At 35.0% G+C, this 21,323-nt stretch overlaps 1 pseudogene across 1 annotated transcript; it reads right to left on the reverse strand.

Moving 5' to 3' along the window:
- Nucleotides 1-243: 243 nt before the first annotated feature.
- On the reverse strand, nt 244-1,421 carry LOC111550655 (annotated as a pseudogene). Its single transcript, XR_002734141.1, has one exon. The product of XR_002734141.1 is annotated as a 39S ribosomal protein L42, mitochondrial pseudogene (transcript).
- Nucleotides 1,422-21,323: the final 19,902 nt, after the last annotated feature.

Genomic DNA, 21,323 nt, shown 5'->3' on the forward strand with positions numbered 1-21,323 from the left:
TGTCCTTCGTCTTCAGGAGCCCTATTATTTTACCCAGTTGTATGCATGGCTTCCGGCAGTTCAGCAGGGTGCTTTGAGCTTATAGACAAGGTTAAGCATCTCCGCTTTTTCTTGCAACTGGCATCAGCTGGCATGGTCAACCAATTAGTTAATTTTATACTTCCTTATTGCCTCATTTTGGAATACAATCCTCACATATGATTTAATAATAGCAAAAGCCTTTTAGTCTTTTTTTTTTTTTTTTCCTTGGTAGACCGTATGAGTTTATTCTCAAAAGCAATTTAAAAATCTCCTTCATGAAAGCTATGCACCTTTTTATTAATCATATTTACACTACTAACAATGTTTTGCTGATGATTAAAAATACTTAAATCACAGTAGACACCCAAAAAGAGATGTTTCTCAACTTATGGTAGGGTTACATCCCAATAAACCTACTATCAGTTGAAAATATTGTAAACTGAAAATGCTAGCCTGTCTTAAATATGCTCAGATCATTTACAGTAGCCTACAGTTGAGCAAAATTATCTAACACAAAGCCCATTTTATAGTAAAGTGTTGAATTTCTGATGTAATTTATTGATATTCTACTGAATATGTATGGCTTTGGCACTATGGAAAAGTCCTAAATTGGAGACCGTACATAAATGAAAGACTAAAATCGAAAAAGAAAAAAATAAAATAGGTTTCTCTAAATAAGAATGTCAAATCCAGAATTACTTTATATATAAGTACACATTCTAATATATGAAAAGATATTTTATCATTATTACTTTACTGTATTTTAGTGAATACACCAGACTACATTTTCTCAAATGGCAAATGAGGCACATTTCTCTTTGATTCCCCCAAGAACCTCAGCATCATCTGTCTTTTGGAGGATTCAGATTCTTACGACGTCTGTGATACTGTCCATGAGGATACCAATGGTGCTTAGTAGTGAAGAACATTTTGCTAAGTTGTTCTATCATAGGTCCTTCCTCAAGGTGTTCAACTTTTTCTTCCAGTCTGGTTTTCAGCACTTGCTCATGTGTTTCTTCATTGTTATGCACAGGATCTGGCCAAGGGATAGGTTTTGTGTGTTCATATGGAATGTCCACAGAAGGGTGGTAGCATACTATTGTCCTGCCATCAGAAGTCAGAGCAAGCTCTACGTTGCAATTATAGTCATCTGGTAGAGGAGAATACGTAGATTTATGACAAACACAATATAAAGCTCCATTTTGAATTGGAAATAAATGTTTCAAGATAGTTCTCTTTGACATCACCCATTTTACTGCAGCTGCAGCCATGGTGTTTCCAGATGCTTATCAAGTGGTATGAAAAAACATGTTCTGAAGAGAAACTGCTTTTAACATCTGCTTCTAGGCATACCAACTTCTATTCCTTGACAGCTTCTCACCACGAGCCCGCCATCTTGTTTCAATAAGCCTTTTAGTCTTTATCAGAGACGAGATTTAGCAAATGCAGTAAGCCAGAGGAAAGGCCTTGCATCAACTCACAGCTCTTTGGCCTGGTACACTTTTTGTATGAGTATATTCACTAGAACTTTTCTGTTTCATAATTTCTATACCTATCCCATTGCAAAATCCTTTCATTAAGGTTAACTGAGGGGATTGTTGAAAATCAAATTCTAAAGACCATTCCTCAAGCATTATAGATGTTAGTAGCTCAATTTAGAGAATATTGAAAAGTTCACTAAAACTTACTTTCTCCCTAGAGACTGTGAAAACAATGAAATAAAGGAAGGAAGGAAGGAAAAATATCACATCACACTGAACTAAAAAGCTCCTGCACAGCAAAGAAAACCATCAACAGAGTGAATAGACAACCAACAGAATGGGAGAAAATATTTGCAAACTGTACATCTGTTAAGGAGTTAATATCCAGAATATACAAGAAATTAAAAAAAAAACTCAATAGAAAAACAAAACAACAACAACAACAACAAAACAAAAACAATCTGATGTAAGAATGGGTCAAGAACCTGGTTAGACACTTCTCAAAATAAGACATACAAATGGTCAACAGGTATATGAAAATGCTCAACATCACTAACCATCAGGAGAATACAGGTCATAGCCATAATGGTATTACTTCACTCCAGTTAGAATAGGGATATCAAAATGTCAAAAGTTAACAAGTGTTGGTAAGGATGTGGAGAAAAGAAAACCCTTACACACTGTGGGTGGCGATATAGATTAGTACAGTCATTATGGAAAACATTATAGAGTTTCCTCAAAAAATTAAAATGTTAACAAAACTACCATATGATCCAGCAATCCCACTACTGGGTATATATTCAAATGCAATGAAATCAGTATGTCAAAGCAATATCTGCACTTCTGTTACAGGGTAGATGAGCCCCCAAATTGGGGCTTAACCAGGAAAAATTTTGGCCTTACTCAGGAAACATTCAAGAGTCAGCAGTGGTAGAAGAAAGCAGGTTTATTCAAGTGATAGTGTCACAGCCCCACGACTGCTGCTGCAGAGCCGGGCTACCCCGTAGGCAGTGTGCCCAGGGTAGCAGCTCAGGGGCACTTCTGTAGTGCTTTTAATTACATGTAAATATTCGCTTTTGATTACATGCAAATTAATGGATGGGTTATTTAGAAATTTCTGGAAAAGGGGTGGTAACTTCTGGGTCTTTGCCATGGAAATGGGAGTAACTTCCAGGTGTTGTCATGACAATGGTGTCATGATGTTGGCAGGTGAGTCTTATGAAGAGGTGCTTTTTTTTTTTTTCATTTTTTTTTTTTTTTTTTTGAGACCCAGTCTATCTCTGTCACCCAGGCTGGAGTGCTGTGGCATGATTTCTGCTCACTGCAATCTCTGCCTCCTGGGTTCAAGTGATTCTCCTGCCTCAGTCTCCTGAGTAGCTGGGATTACAGGTGCCCACTACCATGCCTAACTAATTTTTGTGTTTTTCATAGAGATGGGCTTTCACCATGTTGGTCAGGCTGATCTTGAACTCCTGCCCTCAAGCAATCCACCTGCCTCAGCCTCTCAAAATGCTGGGATTATAAGTGTGAGCCCCTGTGCCACTGCGCCAGGCTGAGAAGTGCTTTTGATACCTCTTCCCTATTTCTGCCAGGCTTAAATATATTCCAGAGTCCAATCCTGCCTCCTACCCTGCTTCCACGTTTATTGCAGCACTACTCACAATGGCAAAGATATGGAGTCAACCTAGAGTCCATCAATGGGTGAATAGATAAAGAAAATATGGTATATATACACAATGGAATGTTATTCCTACATAAAAAAGAATGAAATCCTGTCATTTGCAACAAATGCTTGGACTGGAGGTCACTATGTTAAGTGAGATGAGCCAGACCCAGAATGACAAATGCCAAGTGATCTTACTCATATGTGAAATCTAAAGAAGTTGAGCTCATAGAAGTAGTGAATAAAATAGTAGTTTCTAGAGATGGGGAAGGGGAGAGATGGAGAAGGGTAGAGGGAAAGGAAGAATGGGGGAGGTTGGTCAAAGGATATAAAGTTACAATTAGAAAGAAAGAATAAGTTCTGGAGTTCTGCTGCACAGTAAGCTCCACAATACATTATATTTCAAAATAGCTAAAAGAGAGGATTTTGAATATACCCACCACAAAGATAGGATAAATGCTTGAGGCGACAGATGTGCTAATTACCCTAATTTAGTCATTAGATAATGTACACATGTATCACATCCCACTGTACCCCATAAATATGTATAATTGGTATTTGTCAATTAAAAATAAAAAAGTAATGAAGGAAAAGAAAGAGAAGGAAGGGAAGGGGAGGGAATGGAAGAGAAGGGAAGAAAAGGAAGGGAAAGAAAAGGAAAGAAAGAAAGAAAGAACAAATGAATGAATGAAAGGAAGATACATGCATGTTCTTACAGACACATGGATGTGGGGAATGGCAGCTTCTTGTTTTTTTTTCTTTTTTTTTTGCTTTTGAACTTCTAACCATATTTCCTCTACCCAGATTTCAGGCTTACTCCCAAGGTCGTATCTTTTACTTGGGGCTTCCCTCTTTATCCTTGATGTATAATTATAAAAATGAATATTGACCAATACAGATAGATTTATGTGTGCCTATAGATATGTCATATTGTATATCATACTGTAATATAACTGTGGAGACCTCATTACCACCACTAACTGCCATCTCTTCTCTCTTATTGTCTTTCCAACACAACTCAAAATAGTTTTATATGCTTGACACATTAATTTCACGTTCTGTTTTTGAACTACTCTCTCACTTTTTCATTGAACAGGAATCTGTAAAAACCTTCAGAACCTCCACATAGTCAGAGCCACAATCTTTTCTCAATCCTCACCTTTCTGGATTTCTCAGCAGTGTTTAGTATATTTGCGATCCTTTTCATTCTGCGGCTGGGGACAACACATTCCTACCTCACTAAATGTTTCTTTTTCATCTGTTTTCCTTGCTCTTTCTCTTCTTTCTAATTTGAAAGATAGACAGAACCAAGGACCAATCCTTGCAACTTCTCTATACATATTTTCTAAATACATTCAATGTCACAGCTTTGAATGCAGCCTCTTTGCTGATGATTGCCGAGTAGATATCCAAGGCCCTACCTTGTCCATGAGTTTCAGACCAATGTGTTCAATTCCATCCAGTATCCCTGTTAGGGTGCTTTTAGAAACTTCTGTATTAAGAAGTTGCTAATGTTCTGAATCTTTGTGTTGTCTTAAAATTCATATGTTGAAATTCTTACTCCAAAGGTGACAGTATTAAGTCTTAAGGCCTTTTGGGAGGTGAGTAGGTCAAGAGGAAAGACCCCTCAGGAGTGGGGTTAGTGCCTTTATAAACTAGGCCCAGGGGGCTCCTTCACCCCTTCTAATATGTGAGGACACAGCCAAAAAATGCCATCTATGAGCCAGAAACATGACCTTCAGTGGACTCCAATTTTGCTGGCATACCGATCTTGGACCTTCCAGCTCCTTGTCTGTGGTGTTTTGTTCTAACAGCCTGAGTGGACTAAGTCCAATATGAAACTCCTTATTGTCCCCTTGTCTGAATCCTGCTCCTTACCATGGTTCCCATTTTAGCAAGTAGCACTATCATGTACCAAACTTCTGAGATCAAAAACCTTGTCATCCTTAGCTGCTTTGTTTTCTTTACACTGAGCATACACACATAAGTGAGGCCCTGTGAGTTTTGCTTTCAAAATATATGCTAATTCACAGTGCTCCCAAATACTATCATACTTCTGCTACCACCCTAATCCAAACCGCCACGCTGATGTGTCTTGGCTTTGTAGTAGCCTCTTACGTACTGTCCAGGCTATGCTCTTGCATTTCTGTGGTTGACTCTATACTGACCAGCCAGTAAGTACTTCTTGTATTGCTGATAGAAAAATCTGTGAGGGAAGCCACTTCTCCAGCATAGTTTATGTTTACATCTTTGATCATGCTACTTCTCTATGGAAACTTTCCTAAAATTAAGCATTTCTTCTTATTCCTATCATGACAAGGGAGGGTTAAAAGGAACATTTTTCAAGAATTTCTACTTGGCCTTTCCCACCATAATGGCATTCAACGTCAAGAAACCAATGTGGAAGTTCTTCTGTCTGCTAATAGATTGTAGTGATTATGTATTGGGAGATGGATGAGTAAACACATGATCCTATGGACTTACTGGACCCACTTGAGGGCCGTTCTCCATTTATCCTCTGGTCTCCAGGAGCCTCGATGCTAACCTTGTGGCATTTCATGCCTCTGAAAGTGAGAGTTGCTGTATCATCTGCCCATGCTAGCCTAGGCTGGGATCTCACATGTCTATTACCCAGCTCCCTAGGTATACACCACTAGGGCTTCCAAGGTAGGCAAAGGGAGTAGAGTGCCAGTCCCTCTTATGTGAGGAAAGGAACCACACAAGGAGGAAGAGCACAACCAGGCCCGGCTTAGCTTCTTCTTCACAATATCCTCCCTTGGAAAATCTCCTTCACAGCATCCTCCCTCGGAAAACCTAGACTCAGCCTCTCAATGGGCTGACAGAAATCAAGAAAAATAATTTTATTCAAATAATTTCAGTTTTTGGCCCTGTAACTGAAATGACCCTCTTGTAAGGAACTGCCAAAGACTGGGTACTGACTCAATGGGGGAGATAATATACTTAATTAGAATAACAGACAGATTAACATTTCAAAAAATTGTCCTAACAAAATAATGTGACAAGGATTATAGAATTAGGAACTTAAGTCTATTCTATTTTTCAATATGATATAATTCATTTGTAATTTTATACAATAAAAACAATGTAAATGTTTTAGTTTTAATTGATAACATTATTATTTTGATTCCTACAATAGGAAGTTTTTTTGTTTTGTTTTGTTTTACAAAATAAGGATTTAAATATATTTTGAGAAAAGACTCAAACTGGAGAAAGGGTTTAAAACTAAAATATTGTATCAGGACAAATAAAAGTAAGAGAATTTGATTCTCCTTTTTGAAATTAAGAGAAGAGACTTCCCCTCCTTTTTTCCTAGGACATTTGCTTTAGAAAAGTTGTAATTGTAGGTGCTTCTTTCTCTGTTTGAAGTGTATATAAAAATGCTTTTGAAAACTAGAGAGGCTTTTTGTCAACTTTATGGCCCGAGAATATCTTTCTCAAGGACGTGGTAGCCATCTTTTAAAATGTAAACAGCAGAAAGATAGTGCCCCTATATCCCAGTTTCTATGATAAGTTAGCACTCTAACTTTAGTGAACCCCTTTATCCAAACCGCTTCGTGGAATAAGGATATGACAGGTTTTTTTCTCCTTTGGATAAAGCCAATTAGCTAACCCAGATGGACCCTGGTAAGTTTAGGATGAACTATATTTGGCTAGTGGTGCTGTCAAGTTATCTTATTTGAGGACTAGTTATCGTGTACCTTGAAAATATCTAGTTAATGGGTCATATTTGCTTGGCTGTATAAAAGCATGAGATTTCCTTCTGTTTTCCCCACCTCTTAGTGGATTGTCTGTGATATGCATCAAATTCTAATTTAATGCTTATTCAATAATACAAACGTTTTCTTCCTCTACTTACCTTTGTGGAGAGGATTTCTGGGTTGGGAGATTTCATTGTAATTATGTTTCTCCAACAATTGATAATGTGTTTACATGTATAACATGAGCCTATTGTAGGTGGGGTTAAGAACATAAAGAGGGGGTTAGTTTTAGAATAATAATGAATACGGTGGTAGGTGTTTTGATTACATAACTATGACAGTTATTTAACTTATATGTGGTCCATGTTTCATATTTTAACCCCAAGAGTATATCAGTGGGAACCCAGCCTTAGAACATGTGTGTATCCTTAGTTCAATCAGAAAACTAAAAAAAGCTCAATGTATATATGCATCCTCCTGGATGAGTACCTTCATCTTTATTTATAATTGTTGACTCATTGAGTACTAATATATTAAATTTTTGTTACTTAATATTTATTTCTATAATAATTATATCTGAAACATATGACTCAAATTCCAAATAAGGGCATTTTCTGAAAATTCAACATAGAATTTCAACATATCTTTTTTGGGAGTATATATTCCATCTATAACACTTTCTAAGTACACAGTTTTCTAAGAAACATAGCCTGTAATATAGGCTATAAGATATAACATAATTTTTCCACCAAATTGAAAGTACAGTTGACCCTTGAACAGCATGGTTTTGAACTGTGTGGGTTCACTTATACGTGAATTGTTTTAAAAAAATACACAAACACAGACCATACACAACACCATACACATTCGCAGAGCAATGTAAACAAGCATAAAGCTGCAGGATTAAATTATAACTGCATGAAATTAACTGTAGTGTATACTGTACTACTGTAATAATTTCATAGCCGCCTCTTATTGCTTTGAGGTGAACTCAAATGTTGCTAGTATCTGCTTAAAATGCTACGTGACACTAATCATCTCCTTGTGATCATTTCATCTGACTAGCAAATTGTATCACAGCAAAATTTATCTCTCATGGTCAGTACAAAGTGATTGTTTATGGTTCTCAGCTATTTTTAATTGTGTTTAGGGCAATACTGTAAACTTTGAATAACACCATGGTGCTCATAGGAAGTGCCACCAGTGAGGTTGGAAGTACTCCTGAGAAGCAAAGAAAAGTCATGACATTACAAGAAAAAGGTGAATTGCTTGATATGTATGGCAGATTGAGTATGCAGCTGTGGCTGCTCACCATTTCAGACAGATGATTTATCTTGAAAACAGATGGTGTAAACTTTCCATATTGATAAATACAGCACAATACTGTAAGTATGTTTCTATTCCTTATGATTTAGTAATAAAGATTTTGGGCATCAAAAACTATATGGGGGATTTTTGACTCTGCCAGAAATCAGTGACCCTAACTTGTACATTGTTTAAGTGCCAACTGTACAATAATTTTATAATCCTAAATGTTAACTCTACTGCACAACGTTTATTGACTATAACCCTCTGCTTAATATTGTATTCATTGCTTAAAAAAAAAAAAAAAGCAACAAAAAATGCCCTAAGACCATGAGTTTAGTAGGGTAAAAGGCTATCAAATATGAATGTGAAATTATAAAGATATAAAAAAGGTATTATGCAAGCATAGCTCATGAACCCCTACCCTGTCTTGGGGCTAGGGTGAGGCAGTCATAACACTTAAAAGATTCATTCTTAGTAACTGAATAAAACATGAGCAGAGACAGAGACACATGAACTAGTGGTACTATCAGCACTTTCTATTTCCATCAGTGAGGAATTGGGGGTTATAAGTGACAGAGTTTGATAAATAGACAGAGGGGTGATCACACAGCAACTTACAAGGTGGCTGGATTTGCTTCTACTGGCCAACGAGTGAGGTGTTTTTGTTAGATGATCAGCTTGATAATATTTCAGAGAGTTGACTTGCCCTAGGTAGGAATTTGGTGTCTGGTGGCTTAGGGAGCAACCAGGAGTCATTTCAATGATGTAAAGATTATGAGAACCAGAAGAACTGTAGAGGTATTAAGGGTGAAGTAGAAGAGACAGAGCTAAATAGCTCTTCATATCTCATAAAAATCATTACATAATATTTGACTCTAACAGAAGCACTGAGGTATATACAGAACATAGTATCACCATCAAGTTTTAGGTGAAAAGAGAATGACTGAGAGATGGAAGTCACAGGCATAGGTCACACAGTTAATAAGTGAAAGTGACCAATCCAAATCCTCACCCTTGTGAATGCCGGTTGAGTAAATTACACAGTCTCTTTTTTTTCATTGTTCACATTTTGGTCCTGTTTCAACACATTTTTAAAAGTTTTATAACTACCACTGAATATTATATATGGAATTACATCATGTGAAATTGACAAATGTAGATGATTATATTTTTCTTTCTGTATTTCGCAAAATTCACATAATGAAGATGCCATTTGTAAAAGTAAGCAAAATTTCTAATGCGTTTTAAGAAATCAAGACATCCAGTTTCAAGAAATCATTCGTGTTCTCGTGTTCTCGCTAGTACTCTTTACTAGCACACTTTTAAAATTTATAACCATGGTACTAGAATCAGTCACAGATGTTACTGGGTAGAATATTAAGATAACCTTTGCTAAAGTGTCACAGATAAGGCGATCACTATTTACTTCTTCTGACTTCTCTCCATTTATTCAGGTTACCTTACTAAAATGCAGTTGCTACCTTCTGTTTTTGATATATGTCTGTACTCAGAGTTGGTCTCACAACTTGCTGGAAAACATGAGGCAATTACTCAAACATTGTCGGGAAGCCAATGAGCAATGCATTTTCCATGACAACTGCAGATGTGATTCTGAAAATATATCTATTGATAAAAGCAATAGGAAGTTGAAGAAATAATAGGGAAGGCTACTTTTGTCTGCTCTTCAAAAGCTATGAAATACAAGGTATTTCAGACAAGTTTTTAAAGAAATGTTAGTCAAGGAGACATTTCAGAGCATTATTCCCCTCATCAATGTCAAAGAATAAAACATGTCTTAAAAAACACATTTCTCTCTAGAGAAAATATTGCCACTCCAATCAAAAGGGCTAAATGTATTTAAGCATAATTAAAATTTATTTTAGAGTAAATTTAGATTTACAAAGTTTCAAAAATAGTACAGAGAGTCGCAGTATACCCCATAACCCAAGCGTTTTTTACTGGTAATACATCCTATTACAGATACTACATTTATCAAAGTTAAAGAGCCAACATTGGTACATTATTGTTAACCATATTTGATACTGTATTCAGATTTCCTCAAGTTTGTACCTAAAGTCTATTTTCTGTTCAGAATCCCTTCCACGGGCCACACTTCATTTAGTTGTCATGTCTCCTTACTCTCCTCTAGTCTGTGAGAGTTTCTCAGATTTTTCTTGCTTTTGATAGCCTTAGCAATTTTGACAAGTAGTGGTCAGGAATTTTGTACAATGACTCTCAACTTGGGTTTGTTTAATGTTTTTCTCATGGTCAAATAGAGGTTATGTGTTTTTGGGGGAAAAAAAAAAAAAAAAGAAAGACCACAAGGGGTAAAGGGTCATTCTCTGCACATAATAACATGGGTTCATATTATAAATAAGATTTATCATTAATCTTGATCACCTGGCTGAGGCAGTTTGTGGCGGCCTTCATTGTAAAGTTACTTTTTTCCCTCTCTCTCCTGCTCTACTATTTAGAAGCAGAGAAAGCTTTTTTTTTTCTTTGTTGTGAATTTATGAAAGGTGTGAAAGTGTCATAGGATAGAGGACACCCACATAAGCATGAGGACCAAGTTTTCAGTGCATTACATGTACTTGAAACGGCTTCCTTGGATGTAGCTGTTGAGAAATAAAAATAAAATCCTAAGTCCCCCAACTGACTGAATGGACCCATCTTGGCCAAAGGGACTCCAGAGAAACCTTAGAAACTGAGATCCCACTCATGACGAGCCAGGAGGTCAGACATGCTTCTTTATACATCCTCGCTCACTAACCACCATTAGACTTTCTTTCCTAAGGATGAACCAGCCCTTTCCGAAAGACTTGCTGGACTTTCCTCCCTTTTGGCAGTTTCCACACAGCACCTGACTAGCATTTCTTCCTGATAATTGACAACTGACCGTGGACTAGCTCTGGCTGGCTTAGACAGGCTGCACACAAGACGCCTTTATGTTCTCCATTCCATTTTTTGACATGTAGGGTCTCATTTTAAGGCATTTATGTGTTAAGTCTCTACCTTAACATGAACATGGGACATATGTAACATACATGTTTGCAAATTTACTCCACCCTCTTCTGCAGCCCCTGGGGCACCCTCCCTTCTCCTCCCAAATACCCAGATCCCTCTCAACTGCTCCTTTAACCTCTGACTCTGCAGGTCTGTCCTCTCAACCCCCTTCAGGATTATGCGAGGTGATGGTAATCGTACCAGGTTATAGTTTGTTCTCTGGGAAAAACCTGAGCTCCTCGCTCTCCCAAAGGACTCTCCCAATCCCTGCTTAAACTTTTTAGACTTTGCTAGCCAATCTAACCTGCCAAATACTACCTACTGGCTGGGATGTCCAGATCGCTATTATTCAGGACTACATAGAGCCATTGATGTCCAATTGAGGATCAACAAAATTTAAACAACAAATTTAAAATTCATTCTTTATGACATTCTAATTGTCAGAACCAAAACATGAACTAAATGTGGCTTTTGGAGTTACAAACAGCTAATTTTTCTTAAGGCCAATAAATCAAATATTCTTTATAATTCTCCATTTTTACATTTCAGTTTAGAGCTTATTTTACTATTTCATTTTTTAACATAAAGGGATGAGACATGACAAAAAAATTATGTACACTGGTGACTTACAGAAAGTCTTGCAAAATTTAATTATACTCACTGAAAAATGCTAGTAATTTCTTAGATTTCTTTATAACTAATAAGAAGCCTAATATTTATTTTTAGCCATTCTTCTTTTTGATAAATATTTATTTAAAGGTATTTTCTCCAAAATGTTGTTTTAACCACACAATGTGAGTTGTGATATACTGTGTTTTCATCATTGACCTGTTAAGAATATTTCTCATTGTTACTTTTGTTTACCCATGTGTTATTAGAAATGTGGTGTTTATTTTTCAAATATTTGAGGATATTGTCATTGCCTGTCTTTTGGTAACTCTTTAGGGTATCCTGAAAGTAAGAGAATATTCTATATATGCCAATTAGATCAAGTTTTTAAATGTGATATTCAAATCTTCTATATACTTGTTAATTACATTGTCTTCTTGATTCGTTATGTTTAACGAGCTATGTTAAAATGTCCAGGTATTATTGTGGATTTTTCTACTTCTTAGTTCTCTACTTAATACACACACAAAAACAGACACACACACATACACACGTTTTAAATGCACACAAATTTAAGATTGCAATATACCCTATCTGAATTAAGCATCTTATTATCATAAAACATCCCTCTTTACCTCTTGTAAAAATTCTTGTCTTAGATTTTATTTTGTCTGATATTAATACAACAATGTCAGTTTTCTTTTAGTGCTTGCATAGTATATCATTTTCATCTTTTAACCTTCAACTTACTTCTTTCCATTTATTTAATGTGTGTTTCTTGTAAACAACATATAACTGACACTAAAAACTCAGAATAAAAATATTTGCATTGTGGTTGGAGATTTTAGCACATTTACATCTAATGTAATTATTGATAGAGTTGGGTTATATCTTGCTATTTGCTTTCTTTTAAGATTTGTTCTCTGTGCTTCCTTTTTACCTTTATTTCAACTTTCCTACCTGATTTTGTATTTATCATCTTTTTTATTATTCCATTTTATCATCCTTAGTAGCCTTTCATTTTACTTATACACTGTTAAATGATTTTCTCAAGAATTTAGCATAAGGATGCAAGTAAACATTGCTGTGGTTTGCTTTGTTCTGGCCAAAACTTGTGTTAAAATTTCATCTCCAATATGGCAGTGTTGGGAGGGGGAGCCTCTTGGGAAGTATTTGGGTCATGGGGTGGATCCATCATTAATAAATTAATGTCCTCTATAGGGTTGAATGAGCTCGCCCTCTCATAGGAATGGATTAGTTCCTGCCAGAGTGGGTTCTTCAAAAGAATCCAGCTTCTCTGGTTTTTCTTCTTCCTTCTTTATAGGCCTGTGATATCTTTGCACATGCTGGCTACCCTTCTGCTTTCCATAATGGATGAAGCAGCCTTAGGCCCTCACCAGATGCGTATGGCCAATATTACACTTTTCAACTACCAGAATTGTAAGCCAAACACATATCTTTTCTTTATAAATTACACATCCTTATCTGTTATAGCAACACAAAATGGACTAAGACAATTATAGTATATATTTGAACTCTAATCCTCATTTTGCCACTGTTATAAAATAATTTACATATGTTTTAAAGTCCAGTAGATATGTATCATTATTTTTATGATTACTATTTTTACCTCAGATAGACACTGTTCTTGTCATCAGTATTTATACACTTCTGGTGATCTTCCTTTCTCTCTTCAACTCTGTTCTTACATCTAGTATCATTTTCCTGTAGCCTAAGCATCTTACTTTTAGTGTTAGCTATTTAATTTTTCTTGTTGGTTTTCAAATGAAGAATTATCTCAGCTTCTATTTGACTTTAAATCACTTTTATTTTTCTTTCATATTTTAATATGTTCAACACATTTAAAAATGTAGGGTTTTTTTCCCTTATACATTTTAAAGATGTCTTTTTGTTGACTTTGACTTTGCAGGATTTCTGTTCAAGAGTCAGCTACCGATTTCTATGTATCTGTTTTCCCCTATTGGAATCCCTTTGCAAAATCAGTTTTCTCAGCTCCAGTGCTGCATTCTGTCCCTCTTCTTTCTTTCTTCTTTTTTGAATGGTCAGAAAATCAGCCCTTATTCTATTTTTTTTTTTCTTAAACTAACTTATATGAAACTGTTGAGGAGAAAATTTGTTTTATGTATAAAGAAGTCTTTTGTGGGGAATAAAAAAAATGGTTATTTAATTATGTAAACATTGAGAAATTTAAAATGTGGAAAACATAACTGATTCAGGGAGCTTGAATCAATAAAACCTACTACACTTTTTGAAAAATTACTTGACACTACCCAATTCGTACAGATTTTAATTTAGTGCAGGTTCTCTACACTACTCATGACTGAAATAAAAGGGAAAAAGCAAGAATCACAGAACTGACCAAGCATAGTTGAGGACACCATACATAAATATTTTAATTAAACTAAGAAAAGTGACATATGTGACTGTAATTTTAAAATATTATGAAAAGAAATATATATATTCTAAATTACTATTTTAAAAATAAGGACCATGAAATAAAATTTCCTGAAAATTATTTGAATTATTTTATCTTTTAGTAGTTATTTTAGTCTTCCATATTTTAGAGAGTATTCTCTATGTGTATTAGAATAAATGAAATATTGTATGTTCTTGTATTTAAAAGTAGTAAAAATAAAAACATACATTTTCTTTGATAAACATATATAAATGGTGAAAGACTAAACATATATTTACAAAATATAATTTTAAAAATAATTGTATCAGTTTATAAATTGTTTTATATAAAATAGACATAAATATAAAAAAAGACTTGCTTTGTCAATAATTTCTTAGCTGCAGAAAACATTTTAAAATAATTTTGAATAAATCTTTCTGCACTGTTACAAAGGATAACTATAAAAATGGAAAATGTTACTGCTTTTATTGAGTGAGAAAATAAAAAATATTAATCAAATCAATTAAATATTTTATACAAAACTGCTTCTTTCTAAGATTTAGAATCACATGAATCTTAAAAAGATTAGTTAATACTATTTTGGTATCTAGCATATTCATATTCATTCTAACTAAAATATGACTGAAACCTGTATTTCATTAAAAATTCTGCCCTAAAATGCAATTATTTGATTATCTATTCTTACAAAGAGCTCAGTAGCTTATTTCTTTGTTTTATAATTCTGTGTCCCATAGGATCCTAAAAACTTTCACTTACAGATACTATACACATTTTTTATCGTAATTTAGCTGGAATAACTTTTGCCAAAATTTTATTTCCTGGTTTCTTAGCAGCAGTAGCAGTGATATAAGATTTATAAGAATAAAATAGACAGATGGGGTTTTATTTCCTATATCATGATTTTGACTGGAAGAAAAGTAGAGTTTTACTAATCAAGAAAAAACTCACACGTGTGAATGTGCACACACACACACACATTCAATATCACTGCTGGTTCTTGATTGATGAATTTGTTCTGAATATATAAATACAATAAAATTCTATTTTTCTTTTCTCTTCAGCCTCTATGTTCCAAAGTAAATATTCACAATACTCTGGCTTCATGTGGTATAAATGTGCTATTCATATTTGTACTCCATTGATTTTGGCTTTAATTCAGCCTTCAAATTTTCTGTCAATTAAATATAGAGCAAAATGTTCATTAACTCATTTCATTTCACCAGAGTGTTTCAGCTCAGAGATTACAGTTTATTATATTTCAAATTTTGAAAGGTTAACATAATGGATTATAAAGACTGATTTTAGATATTTTCTCATTCCTTACTCAAATAAAAGTGTTGATTTTGAATGCATTTCTGGAACATGATGTTTAAATATCTTAACTTTAGCTGTTGCTGAAAACTCAGTTCCATAAACATAAGAAAGATTATTAGCAGGTGTTATGTTAACTTGCAAAGCAGTTTGGGGGAAGTGGGAAAATAAAGACATTGTTTCAGAGTATAGGATTTCCCTTTTTTGCCTCAGGGGTAATTCAAGGTTATATTTTTCAGGGATAACTGGCAGAGAAGAAATTCAAGTCATTTCTCAGGATTAAGGCCATATTAATAATTTGATGAGGAAAATGAGGACATGACATAATTGCTTAAATGTGCATTTATGAGTAGACATTTTCACTCTATCGCTTGCAGGGATCACCATAAAACATAAATCTAGTTGAAACTAAATCTCTCAAATTCTGTTAAATATACTCATATTTTAGTATCCTCTCCTCCAAACATACTGGACTTCTAATACTATCAGTAGTATAGCTACCAACAGCATAGCTATTCATGGCCACTATCATTAATTTTCACTAAATTCATGTTTATCAATTACCATTTCAATGATCAGTATGTATCCTCTCCCCTTTACAAATGATAAAAGCTGAGTTTCGGAAAGTCCAAATGACCAAATTAAAATAATGCTCAACATCTTTGCAAAGACAGCTGATGTTCTCTTCTTTATACCACCAGATCATGACATGCTGTCAAACCTTTGTGTCTTTGTGCATGACTTTTACACCAGATGACATCTTTTCTTTTTTCTTTTTTATCTACTGAATTCATATAACTTCTTTTAAGATTCATTATGAACATCCATGCAGCTCAAGTACTTTTTCCTTTGTGAAGTCCTAATCAAGTAAATGCTGCACTCGTTCCTCTTATCTATTAGGATATACTATATTTCATAGTAGTTTTGACATAACTGAATCTTATATAAAGATGATAAAATCCTTATAGTCGGTGTTTTGTGTTGTTTGTCTTCATTTCCATAACATCTAACATGAACTTTACACATACGTAATAGCTGCACTACAGGAAAGTTTTAATTCCTAAATATTGAAATGATAATCTACGATGTCCAAGTAGTTTATGCAGGTGAAAATCAGAATAAAATTATACATGTATATATATATATATAAATTATACATGAATAAAATTATACGTGTATATATATAAAAATTATACGTGTATATTTTCAATGTTATGTGAGTGGGATGCTGCACCCAAACAAAAGTTAAGATACAGGAAGTGATTATTGCCCCCCAAAGCATAAGCAGTGGGCAGTATATGTCCAGTGCTTTAAAAACTATAAAGAGAAAATGAGTTCTCACCTTTTGCTCAGGTGATAAAAAACATCATCATCCCAGGGGCTCTTTCTTAAATAAATAAATATAAATTTTCAAGGTGAGGCTGTCACAATACATGAATGTCAACTTTACAAGAGCCAAGCCTATGAATTACTAATGTAAGATACAGCCCCTGCTATTATGGGAGCAGATCCCTGCACCAAATGGATTGCCTTTCACTGGGAGCTCTTAGCACAATCACTAGCTGTAGAGACATCTTTAGTTGCATCTACAGATAAGAATGGGTGTGGTCTGCAGCCTCAAAAGGAATGGTATTCACTTGGTAGAGTTTGTGGCTGCTTGGATTAAAGAAGGAATGCTCCTGCTAAGATCAAGGCAATGGTCCTCCAAGGTTCTGGCTGACCCTGCTGGGATAAGGCAGCTGTTGGGGGAGGCTCTGAGATTCCTGATATACACATGCCCTGTTCATCTGAGGACACAGCTAAAGTGTACCAGAATATACTCTCATTCTTTAATTGCCATATCTGGCTCAAAACAAGAGTTTTTATTAACTCAAAATTACCTTTTTCTAGACGGGTTTTGGAGCTGAATTTCATTACTCTGTAGTAATCTCTGATAAGTATGAGAGCTCATGCACATAAAGGCCCCTTGAATTAAGGCAAATATTTTATTTCACATCTCTTCAAAATAATGAGGATTTCATGAGACCAAATGATTTATAGTCCCCTTAATATCACTGTCACATTTTGAATCAGGGTAGTATATTAGATTTTCAGCTTTTCTCCTCACTTGGATTGGTTCTTCAACAAAGAATGCATCTTACAATGAATAGCTTAAAAATGTTTTAAGTGACAGGAAACCCCAAATGCTTAGATACTAATGTGAATTTCATTTCACCAGAATGATGAAACTTTTAATGCTATTTTGGAAATGCATTTACTAGGCAAGTTCATCGTATCTTGTGCCATATGCAAATGCATGTTTAATGTTTTTCCTTTAAAGACCTCAAAAATCTATTAATTTTTATCTATAAACAAATTTTATGTTTTCCAAAGAAGTGTCAGTAATGAACTCATAATGTTCTTAAAACATTATAGACAATATTTTAATGAGGAAAATATTGGTGAGCAATGACAGGATGGCATAGCAGGGAGGCACATACATATTATTAGGAGAGTCAGGAAGCTGCACAGCAACGTGACAGCTTATACATTTAGAATAACATATAGAAGTCAGACAAGGGCAGGAAAGAATTGGTAGGACAGAAAAGGGTAGAGAACAATATGTAGAAAAGGCTGTCACATCACAGAAACAGCAAATTGTTTGGTGTGTCTAGAATAGCAGAAAGGGTGAGCACTATATCTACAAAGGTCTTCTTGTCATGCTAAGAAGTTTGAGATTAGTCACTAAAGAAAATAAATAGCAGAAAATAATCTTATAAAAGCACCCTGACACAAAGGGCAAGGAGATGAGAAGAAGGGAGACAGGCAGTTGTATAATAATTTAGTTAGTAAAGAATGACTGCTGGCTGGGCACAGTGGCTTATGCCTGTAATCCCAGAACTTTGGGAGGCAGAGTTGGGAGGATTGCTTGAAGCCAGCCTGAGACCAGCCTGAGCAACATAGTAAAACTTGGTCTCTACAAAACAAAAATAAAAATAAACAAAATAATACAAAAGGATGAAAGCTTTAATTAAATGTGGTTGGCAATAGAACAAAGGAAGATACTGCCTGGTTGTAAATTTCTATTTATATGTACGTTTTTAAATACATCTATATACACACACTTTTTTTGTGTAGAACACTGGTAGATAAACTTACATTAGGTTATTTCTCTTCCTCAATTAAAATCCACATTCACCTAATCATGGTAACAAAAAACCATAAAGTAACTATCTGTTTTTCACAAAATTGTGTGCTGTCATCTCTACATCTGGCTATAGAATTCAGTTCACAAATACTTTAGATTATTTCAATAATTATCAGTAGCCTTTCTAAAGTATATAGATATTGGTCTTTTATTTCCTTTATGAAATTTACATTAAAATTTTACACACAATCTTATTTAGCTTTTCAATTTGATTCAGACTTACCTGGGTATGAACTATGTTTAATACAATTACGGGGCTGAGGAGCCTTGGGCAAACTGATGCCTACTAGAGCCTCTTTGGTCCATCTCTAGGCATCTGAGGTGATGCCTCTACAGCAGGGTCCACCAAGTAGAGGCAGAATTAGGTGTCAATACCTGCCTTGTCTGGCAGGTCACAGGCAGCCAGCTGTGAGGGACCGGATGACAGCTCACACACCCTCTGGGCCAACAGTAGTAATGGATGAAAACTGTCAGATTTGATGCTGATGACAGCATCCACCAGCAGCAAATGGGTTTGTAACCACCAACAGGGATCCCACGAATATGGTGAAAGTGTGTATGTGTTAGTGGGGGTGCAAGGATGGGAACTGGTGAAGGGGTACAACACCACAGGGACTGTAATTTTGAGCGAATGATACCTTATATACCAGGAACTGATTAGCTTGGAGAAATGATTACTTCTATAATATGAAAAGCATTCTCTCTGTTTTCTTGGTTCTTAGCCTTATAATTGTTTTGAAAGATTATATTGTATCTACTGTTTGCTTTCAGATTGTTCAGTGATCTTTGCCCAAAACCAATAAAATTCTTACTTGCCTAAGAATTGTTTAACACTGGAATAGGTCATTGAGAAACAGTGAGAAATCTCTTTGAAGGGGACACTTCAATATTCTTCAGGTCTTTTGAAAAGATTAACTGAGGCCATAAGCATTCCTAATGGAAAGTAATGAGATAAACGAAATGTTGTATTTGATTCGCTCTCTAACTTGTTCAATGTAAAAATTTATACTGCTGAGCTAGCCTTAAATTTCATGGAAATACTTTCTTTTAATTAATCTTATCACCTATTAGATTTGGGCCTTGACTCAGTGTGTTAAAAATATCAAGATTTTTGCCCACCTGATGTACATTTTTGTATTTCCAGTGGCTTTTTCATCCAACTCATTTCCATTGCTCTGGTTGACCTTGGCAGAGGGGCAGGCAGCAAGCACGTATGTGCCATTTCATCAAATTGGTGTTAGATTTTCACAATATGGGTTTTGTCAGACCTCAATTTTCTTCTGTTTTGAATAAACCATTCCTGAAAATTCTATTTTACTTGTACAAAGATGTGACATAAAAATTAATTTAACATTACACTCTTAAATGTTAAGTTTGCAATTGTGGAAAGGATAAGAAGAGTACAGAAATCAAGCCACTTTCATATTCTTGGAGGTCACGTAAGGCCGATATCTTGGTTTGTCCTCTGCTGCTATAACTGAATGCCAAAGACTGGGTAATTTATATAGAATAGAGATTGATTTATCTCATAGTAGTGGAGGCTGGGAAATCCAAGATCATGGTACTGGCATTTGGTGAGGGTCTTCTTGCTGCATCATAACATGGCTGAGGGCATCACATGATGAGACAAAGCAAGCCAGATAGCTAAACTCTCTGTCTCTTCTCATAAAGTCACTAATGCCATCATGGGAGAGGGCCCACCCATATAACCTCATTTAATCGTAATTATCTTTCAAAGGCCCCACCTCCAAATACCATTAACATATGAGTTTGGAGACTAAGTTTCCAACACAATAACTTCTGAGAGACTTGCTTGGTCAAACCATAGCAGCCAGGGTTCCCATTCTGTGAATTTGAAGGTGAACGTTAAATCTGTTGAAATGTTAGCAAAAAATGTCTGTCATGCGAAAGACTTGCTTGCAGAATTTCTTTGCAGTTTAATGTTGGAGAAAAGGCCTGAAATCAACTAACAGATGGAAACTAGCTAAAGTAATTAAGCATTGAGAATTTAATCCCTCTTTACACAGCTGTACTGAATGTTAAATCATACATTTGACCAATGAGATAAGGCAGAGAGAGAAATGCATTTCTGCTAACAATAACCTATATATTTATATACTCAAACTATTCCTGAACAAGGGCATAGACCCTGGATATCACCATGGTAAGAATAATTTCATTTTATTTCATTTGAATCCTTTAAAATATGCCTACAGGAATTTTGAGTTCTAAAAGCAATTATTCTGTTATTATTTGTTCAGTATTCTGTGTTTTAGTTTAAATATAAGAATGCTTCTTTAGTTAAATCAATTTAGCTGTCAAATTATAAGGGATATAGAAACTGATATGTTATTACTCACATAGGTGACCCTGAATAAATAATCTATCTATGCCATTGTTTAGGAAGTGCGTTTTTCTATGACTTTAAAATAGTACATTTGTAATTATAAATAACATAACTAAAGATGGGCTTATACCTTCAGAATATCTAATCTAATTTATCTAATTGAAATAATTTTATATAACACCTGACCCTCACAGATGTAGCTTTGTATCACATCATTACTGATGATTAAATTAAAAT

Source organism: Piliocolobus tephrosceles, chromosome 18 (assembly GCF_002776525.5).
Source record: "Piliocolobus tephrosceles isolate RC106 chromosome 18, ASM277652v3, whole genome shotgun sequence".
Classification (NCBI taxonomy): domain Eukaryota; kingdom Metazoa; phylum Chordata; class Mammalia; order Primates; family Cercopithecidae; genus Piliocolobus; species Piliocolobus tephrosceles.